We start from the raw sequence: 9,595 nt of genomic DNA on the forward strand, positions 1-9,595 counted from the left end.
CTATGAAAAACATATCACCATCTGTCCTCCCTAACTTCCATGGGTTAAGGACTGAGGACCCTGAAACATTCTTATTTGAGTTTGAAGTGGTGTGTCGAACTTATGACTACCTGGATGACTCTCAGAAACTCAAGCTGTTCCCTTCAACACTGAAGGATCAAGCCTTGAAATGGTTCATGGGGTTACTCACTCAATCCATTAGGACTTGGGATGAGATGAAACAGACATTTTTGGATAGATATTTAGACTATTGCATGCCTACTAATCACAAGGACGAGGTTTTTAAAATGATACAAAAAGAAGATGAGAGTCTAGAAGATTTACTTGAAAGATTTCAATATAACTTGAAAAGAGCAAAAATGAATACCTTGGATGAAGAGACCTTAAAAGCCCTCTTATTAAAGGCCATTAGGGATGAATGGATAGACATCTTAAACATGATGGGGAAAGGGGATATTTCTCAACTTTCTCTCAATGACATAGCAGAACTTTGTATCCATCTCTCAAGGGGCAAATCAAAAACTCAAAAAGGGCCTAGAGATCCTTCTCTCCTTAGGGCAAATAAATCTGCAACAGGATCAGTGAGTAGGGCTGAAATCGGCAGTATGCTTGATGAATTTAAAACTGACATCTTAGGGAGTCTTAGTGAACAACTTGATACCCTTAAGATTCACAATAAACAAAAAGCAGAAGCTGAGGCTTTGGCTATCTTTTGCCTGAAATGTAGAAAGAAACATGCTTTAAGGGAATGTCCCTTAGATGCACACGTTGTAGAAACATGTGTAATTTGCTCAGAAACTCATGAGACCAAGGATTGTCCTTCAATCCCTAGCCTCAAAGCAGTCTTTCAAGAGGATCCAGATACACTTGAATCTATCTGTTTTATTGCAAGGAAACCTTGGCAAGGACAACAGAATCAAGGGTTTAACAACTCTATGAATTCTCAATCCCAACCAAGTTGGAATCCTTGGCAACAACCGTGGCCTCAACCTCAAAATGCTTTCCAAGCATGGATGCAAAGCATGCAAAATCCTTATGGGAGATTTGCACAATTCTATCAATATCCTCCATCATTTCAGAATCAGCAAGCTCCACAACTCCCAAACCAAGGTCAACAACTATCATTGCCATACCCTCAACAACAACAACCTCCTCCACAAAATCAAAATTCTCAATTAGCACTTCAATCCCAGCAGAAATCTAATCAACTTCCCTCTCAGCCATTACCAAATCCAAATAATAGGAACCCTCAAAATTCTTACATGATGGAAGGTCAACCATTCCCTACCTACATGGTTGTTCCTCTTAATGAAGTACAACTTAGATCAGGTAGAATCCTAGATCAACCTTCCACAAGTGTTCAACAACCAAGCATTTCTGAGGAGGAATCTCTCAAAGTCAATAAAGGTTCTGAAGTATCACTTCAAAACCAAAATATCCAAAAAGAAAAAGAAAAAGAATCAATCTCTACAACTCCCCTAGTTGAGCAACCTACACCTACAGCTACACCTCCCTTTCCTGAAAGATTGCAAATTGATAAAGGGGTGGAAAAGCAGATATGGGTGCCTGACTATAACTTCCTAGATGAATTGAAGAATGTATGTATCAAGATCCCCTTGTTACAAGCCATTAAGGAAATTCCCATTCTAGCGAAGACAATAAAGGAGTTGAGTTTGAAGAAAACAGTAAAAAGAACCAGAGATACTAAAAGGATACATCTAGTTGGAAAAATTGCAGACATAATGATGGGTAAGATTACCATGCAAAAGTATGTAGATCCCGGTAGTCCTATTGTCATAACTCATATTAATGGGGTTGAAATCCCAAATACTCTGATTGACTTAGGGGCCGCGATCAACATCATGAGTAGACAGACCATGGATCAGTTAAAGCTTCCTAACCTTCTCTTTACACCCACTTTGCTGCAGCTTGCAGATAGATCAATCATTAAACCTGATGGTGTATTGGAAGATATTCCAGTCTCTCTAGATTCTTGGGAATATCCAGTTGATTTTATGATTTTAACTCCCAAGAACAATCTAGGAGGACATCCTCTTATTTTAGGAAGACCTTGGCTGGCCACAGCTGATGCTTTCATAAGTTGTAGGTCTGGAGACATGTATATATCAGATGGTAATTCCACCAAGAAGTTCAACTTGTATCCCCCAGCAAAAGCTATAACAGAAATAGGAGAAGATGAATGGGTAGAGGATGAAGATACTATACAACCAGTTCTAACCATCTATGAGATCAGTGAGGATAGTCAAATTCTAAATACATTAGAAAATTTTGAAGTATCTTTAGAATATGACTCTGAACATTTTCAGATAGATGCAGACATTTAATATCTCTCCTCTAGACAAATGTCTCTCTTCTCAATGGAAGAGTTTGGTAGTCCTACAGTTGAAATCCTCCCAGGAAAAACATTAAACATTAACAAAAACTTGGGAAGACCACAACAAGAAGAATTAACTAAACTGTTGCAAAAACATTCCACTGCCTTTGCATGGGAATACACTGACATGAAAGGAATCGATCCTAAGACTTGTATTCATCACATCTACATTGAAGAGAATAGCAGACCTATTAGGCAACCACAAAGAAGGATGAATCCAAACCTTAGGGAAATCGTGAAAGAAGAACTCCAGAAATTGCTCAAGGTAAACTTCATTTACCCCATCTCAGACAGCCAATGGGTTTCTCCCTTGGTTATAGTGCCCAAAAAGAATGGTAAATGGAGAGTTTGCATTGATTATCGAGAATTGAACAAGGCAACATTAAAGGATCATTTTCCTTTACCTTTTATTGATCAGGTACTAGACACTTTAGCAGGTAAAAAGTATTTCTCATTCTTGGATGGTTTTAGTGGGTACAATCAAATTCAGGTAGCACCTGAAGATCAAGACAAAACCACATTTACTTGTCCTTGGGGAACTTTTGCCTACCGAGTACTCCCTTTTGGATTATGCAATGCACCTGCTACATTTCAAAGGGCTGTATTACGAATCTTTTCAGATCTGATTCATGATTGTGTAGAGGTATACATGGACGATTTCACAGTTTATGGTAATACATTTGAAGAAGCTTTGGAAAATTTGGAAAAAGTACTGGTAAGATGTAAGGAAACAAATCTTTCTTTAAGTCATGAAAAGTGTTTTATGATGTTTACTGAAGGGATTGTTTTAGGACATCATATTTCAGGAGATGGAATTAAGGTCGATAAATCCAAAGTTGAAGTCATCTCTAAGTTACATGTTCCAAATTGCCAGAAGGATGTTAGAAGTTTTCTTGGGTTTACTGGGTATTACAGAAGATTTATTGAAAACTTCACTAGGATAGCATCTCCTCTTTTCAAATTTCTTACCAAAGACTGTGAGTTTAAATGGGATCCTGAGTGTCAATCTACCTTTGAAGCTTTAAAGTCTAGAATATCTGAAGCACCCATCTTAAGGGGGTCAAATTGGAAACTCCCTTTCCACATCTCTACTGATGCTTCAGATACAGCTCTAGGAGCTGTTTTGGGACAAAAGGATTTGATCCCTTATGCCATTTATTACACAAGTAAGAATTTGACTCCTACTGAGTTAAATTATACTGTTACAGAAAAAGAGTTCTTAGCTGTGGTACATGCAATCAACAAGTTTAGACATTACATAACCGACTATGAAACCTTTGTCCATACTGATCACTCTGCCATAAGATATTTAATGAACAAACCTGTCACTAATGGTAGAGTTACAAGATGGCTTTTACTTTTGCAATAATTTAACATTACTGTGTTAGATAGACCTGGAAAGCAAAACACAGTAGCTGATTTCTTGTCTAGAATCCAAAACACTAATGAGGATTCTCCAGTAGAAGATAATTTTCCAGATGAATACTTGTTTGCAGTGACTACCAAGACTCCTTGGTATGCAGATATGGCTAATTATCTTGTTACAGGGAAGCTTCCTCTACACTTATTTCCTAATGAGAAAAGGAAAATCATTCGGGAGAGTTCACATTATTCTTGGATTTCTAATGAATTGTTCAAAACAGGGCCAGATTGTATAATCAGAAGGTGTGTTCGGGAAGATGAAATGCCTGACATCCTTAAGGCATGTCATGATGAACCATGCGGCGGGCACTTTGCGGACAAGAGGACAGCCTATAAAATCCTTTCTCTAGGATATTATTGGCCTTCTCTCTTTAAAGATGCAAAGCAGTATGTTAAAAGGTGTGACAGCTTCCAAAGAGTTGGGAAACCAACTCCTTCAAATGAAATGCCTCTACAGCCTCAGGTATGCATCGAACCCTTTGAGAAATGGGCTCTAGATTTCGTTGGACCAATTAATCCACCATCAAAGCAAAAGAAGTATATACTGGTTTGTACTGATTATGTTACTAAGTGGGTAGAAGCAAAAGCATTGACTTCTGCCACTGAAAATTCAGTTGTTCAATTTCTTTTTGAGGATATTTTCACTCGTTTTGGTGTCCCAAGGGAAATTGTGACAGATCAAGGCAGCCAGTTTACATCTAATTTGATGGAGAAGTTGATGGAGGAATATAATATCAAGCACAAAACATCTACTCCCTACCATCCGCAATCCAATGGTCAAGTGGAATCTACCAATAAAGTTCTTGAAGGCATTATCACCAAGACTGTTCATCTTCATAGAAGAGATTGGGCGGAAAGGCTCCCTGAAGCCTTATGGGCCTATAGAACCACATGGAAGAACACAACAGGACATTCTCCCTATGAACTTGTTTATGGGAAGGAAGTTCTGCTTCCTATTGAGTTCCAAATCAAGACCTTCAAGATGGCAGTCCAATTGGGAATGAGCCTCTCAGAAGCTCAAAGACACAGAATGGACCCGCTAAATGAGCTAGATGAAATAAGACAAGATGCAATTCTAAGGACCGATCTAGTTCAGCACCAAAGATCTAAATGGCATGATCGTCATATCAAGGAAAGAAAGTTTCAGAAAGGAGATTGGGCTCTATTGTTTGATTCAAAATTCAAAGACTTCAAAGGAAAGTTTCAAACTCATTGGCTTGGGCCATATGAGATTGATGAAGTCTTTAGCAATGGAGCAGTTCGAGTAAAAACTATCGATGAATTTCATACTCCTCTTATTGTGAATGGCCACCGCTTGAAAATCTACCAGAAGCCATTCTCAAAAGAAGATTTTGTCAAATTGTTCAAAGAAGATTCTGCAATCAGGCTGGTGGAGAAGGATTCTTCTCCTCCATCAGCCTAAAGCTTTGGTTTTTGAAAAAAAAAGAAAAAAAAAAAAAAAGAAAAAAAAAAAAAAGAAAAAAAAAAAGGAAAAAAAAGAATAAATGTATGAGCCTGAAAACCAATCTCTGATTGGCAGTCTCATACAGAAAACCTGAGGTGAAAATCAAGGTCACCTGACACCTCATGTTTTCCAAAAAAAAAAAAAAATCTCTTTCTCCCCTTATTTCATCTCATTTCATCATCACCACCATTTCATCCACCATTTCATTCATTTTCACTCCACCTCATTTTTTTTCATTCATCCATCCACTCACTACATTCCATCTCATCAATAAAGTCATTTTTTTTTTACAACTAAAGTTATTTTGTGCAGCCGGAGGGTACTACTGCAGATTCCGCAGCCATCTGAAGATTCTGCAGCCATCTAATGATTCCGCAGCTCTCTGTACCTGCATAAAAAAAAAAAAACACAGTCTGTTTGAAATTTCTTTACAGCTCAGTAGTCATCAATAATAAATGGAAAATAATCATGCAACAGCCATAAGTCAGTGAAGGGTTAGTGGCAAGTCATCAAAGGCAAATCTAAGCGGGAATCTGAGGTATGGTTTAAATCCTAAACTTACAGTTATTTCATTATGCAAAGTTTTCTAGGTTATGTTTCTTGCCACTAAGTGTAATGATTACCAATCATGTGACCATATACCCACGTATCTCCCAAGTCTATCAGTCCTTGATTACCACAATTTTGAATTTCACTTGCGGCTGCTTCTTCCATTAAGATCTCGTACTTAGGTGACATAACCTAATGTACTACGTCTCTATGACATTAACTCACGCAGCCAAGTGTAACTCCGAAACCGAAATCTAAGGACATAGCCGTTTCCATTCATCATTCCATAACCCTTCTACCCTCTTACGCTCATATCATTTCACTTTCGCTGTTTCATTTCCACTCACACTGTTTCATTCCATTTACGCTGTGCTCACTACGCTGCTAGCATTCACCATACTCTGTTTTTCCTCTCCGCTAAATTCTAATCACCAGTGGAGGTCTGTTACGGCCGTATCCAGAGCTAAAGCCATAATCCACTGTGTTGAGGCCGTAAATCCACCAAGTCAAGGCCATTTTAAAGCCGTGTTCCAAAACAGAGCCGTGAATTTACTGTGTAAGACCCTTGTTGAAGCCGTGTTCCAAAACAGAGCTGTGAATTTACTGTGTAAGACCCTTGTTGAAGTCGTGTTCTAAAACAAAGCCGTGAATTGACTGTGTAAGGCTGTTTTGAAGCCATGTTTTAAATAGAACAGAGCCGTAAGAGCCAATGGGGAAGCTCTTAAGGGCAGAACCGGAAGGTTCAAAGTTTTTGGAGGGTTATCCTCAGGTCAAAGAGGCATTACAAAAGGCAAACTGGTTACAATGCATACAGAAGTTCAGAGGCTACCATAAGGAGGTTACAAAGGCCTTTGCAAGGTCCTTCAGAGAAAAAGATAATCACGTGGAGATAGGGGACTTACAATTCACAGTCAATGAAAACAGCATAGCACAAGCTACCTCACTTCCACAGACTGGAGAAAGGTGGTTTAAGAACCGGTCAGTTCAAGATCAGCAGTGGAAACAAATTTTAAAAAACCCAGGTATGGACACCAGTATCTTTACCAAAGGGATTCCTGTTTCTTATGTTAAGGAGGAGTGGACCACTTTACTCTTGTTAGTGCAAAAATTTTTCACTTGTGAGGGAATATTTGGGGTCTTATATGTTTATCATGCAAAGGTTATGATGCATTTTCTAGGAGATGATATTAACCTCCCATACTTTCTATTTTCAAGTCTTAAGAAAATGTGTGCAATGGTCCAAAGGAACCCCAGAAATATTGAAGCACATTTATATCATCACGGTCTTGTGAAATTGCTAGTGGAGGAACAATTGAAATCAAAAAGAGACACATGGGAGAGGTTTCTCATAAGAAATCATTTTCAAGAATTAGGAGAAACTTCTGGAGGGTCCCCTCAAGTACCAAAAAGAAGTAGAAGAAAAAGAGGAGAGGGGGTTAACCAAGAAACTACTGCCCAAACAGAAACTATTGTTCCTGATACCACTCTTCCTGAAACAACTGCCCAAGAGGAAACTGTTCAAGAACAGTTTGATGAGGAAACTGATATACAGCATCCTGAACAGGAAATTGATCCTGGATTTACTGAAGATGATAACCAAGCAGCCCAAGGAATTATCACTGAAACTCTTTCAGAACTTGCTCAAGAAATTGCTCAGAAAAGAAAAGAAGGGAGGAAGAAACGAAAGCAAGATAAAGGTAAATCTGTAGTCCAAGAAACTCACCTCACTCCTGAGAATTCTAGTGAGGAAGACACTCAGCCCTTAGCTCAAAGAATGGCCAAACTTCATAAAACTGCCCTTTCCAAAAAGGAGGAAAAACAAAAGCAAAAAGTACCAAAAGAAAAACAGAGTACCACCTCTGTAAGAAGGAGCAGCAGATTACAAAACAGAAAAGTAGGGGCCACAAAGGGTAAACAGTCATTCTTCATTGACTTAAGCTCACCTCAAAAAGGTGCTACAAGTCCTGACTTAGAGAAAAGTCCTTCACACGCTGAGCATAGTGAGACTAGTCCTCCACGTGAGGAAAGTCCGTTTGAACATGAACTTGAGCATGAACATGGATCTGAATTTGATTATGAACCAAGTCCCAAAAAGTCACCTGAGGTTGACCCGGAGCAGCAAAAAGTGTATAATTATCTGGAAACATTGGAGCAAGCAGCCGCTGGCCCAAGCAATGTTCAACCTTTAGAGCAACAAGTCCACTCCTTAAAACAGGAAATTTTTGAGATTGAGGTTCTAAATCGACATATCATGCAAGAAAATGAAAAGTTGAAAGAGCAAGCCAAATTGGATAAGATGATTCATGATAACACCATGTTAAATTTGGGCCTGTGGCAAAGAAGTAACAAAAAGTTAAGGAAGAAATGCAAAAGGCTAAACAGAGCCTTGATCAACCTAAAGTTCAGATGCTTAGTAAAGAAGCCAAGGGTCAATGTGTCTACACAGAGAAAGAAGAGGAGATTGGATGTCTTGGCAGAGGCATCACAGCAGGTTGATTAATCAGTGTTTTTGCATGAGGACATGCAATGCCCTCGTAGTGGGGGTATGTAGAGTCTCTACTTTACACCTTATCATCCATCATTACCTACTGTTTTCATCACTTCCCTCTCTCTTTTGCCTCATTTTCCACCCAGATCATTACATTAGTTGTCATTAAACATGATCAAGTGAGCTTTGCTAATGGGTGATTGTTTTGTTTAGTTTTTGACATACTTACAGGCATTCCGCAGCCATCTGCTGATTCCGCAGCCATCTGTTGATTCCGCAGCCATCTGATGATCCCGCAGCCATTTTGTTGATCTCAAGGTTCCACGTGCTATTTTGCAGAACGAGCCACGTGGGCATGTTGGAATATATGTGCTCGAGGTTCCTATGCCATCAGTTCAGCGAGCCACGTCATCTGTACCTCTGGTCAAAGGGGGTCAAGTTACGGTCAAATAAAGGCAGCTTAACATTGATGCGTAAGCTGTTTGGTCACGTCGGTGGAAAGGATGACTTGTCCGTGTTTTGAAAGCCGTGGGGAACATGATCTAATGCTGGATTCATTGCCCATAACGACCAGGACCTCCAGCTCGACCATGAAGCATATGACGTGTTCACTGCACCTTTAATACGCATGAATTTCAGTTTATTTTCTGTTTTATGCTTTACGCATTAGGCCATCTTGCAGATGCCTATAAATACTTGCGTCTGCGTACGCTTATGTTAACTTTTTAGCTGCTGTAGTTTATGAACTTGTGAGAATTTTAGCACTTTTCTAAACTCTGTTTTTATAGAGTTGTTCCAGCACTTTTGACTATGTATTTCTGCATATGAAGTAATGGAAACAGTGCTAATTTGAAGTTTTAAAGCATCTGAGTTTCCTGTGGATTGTATGGATGGAGGGCCCCCGTTCATGACTGCCCTTGTATAAGTATTTCATGTGTATATTTCTGCAATTTCTTTATTTCACATACAGCATTTCCTTTTCTTGAGTTATGTACAGCTTGATTTCTTTTCATTGCTGCAGCCTTTATTTTCACTGATCAGATTTTCTTCTTTGCAGGTTTTCACCCGGGATTGAGTGTGTTGTATTTGCTTTAATATCTATTGGTAGTTGCAGTTGTCTTATTCATAATGCTGCCCTTTTTACTCTGTTTTCTAGATTTGTTTTTAGCTTAGTTTTACAAGTTGGATGCTAACTAATTTATGCTCTCTTTATCATGAATGGTTTATCTTTCAAGAGAACAGAACACTAATTAATTGCAGCTTGTTTTTAAGTAGT

This window comes from Pinus tabuliformis, chromosome 2_2 (genome assembly GCF_031772625.1).
Source record: "Pinus tabuliformis cultivar Carrire ecotype Pingquan chromosome 2_2, CPIR1, whole genome shotgun sequence".
Classification (NCBI taxonomy): Eukaryota; Viridiplantae; Streptophyta; class Pinopsida; order Pinales; family Pinaceae; genus Pinus; species Pinus tabuliformis.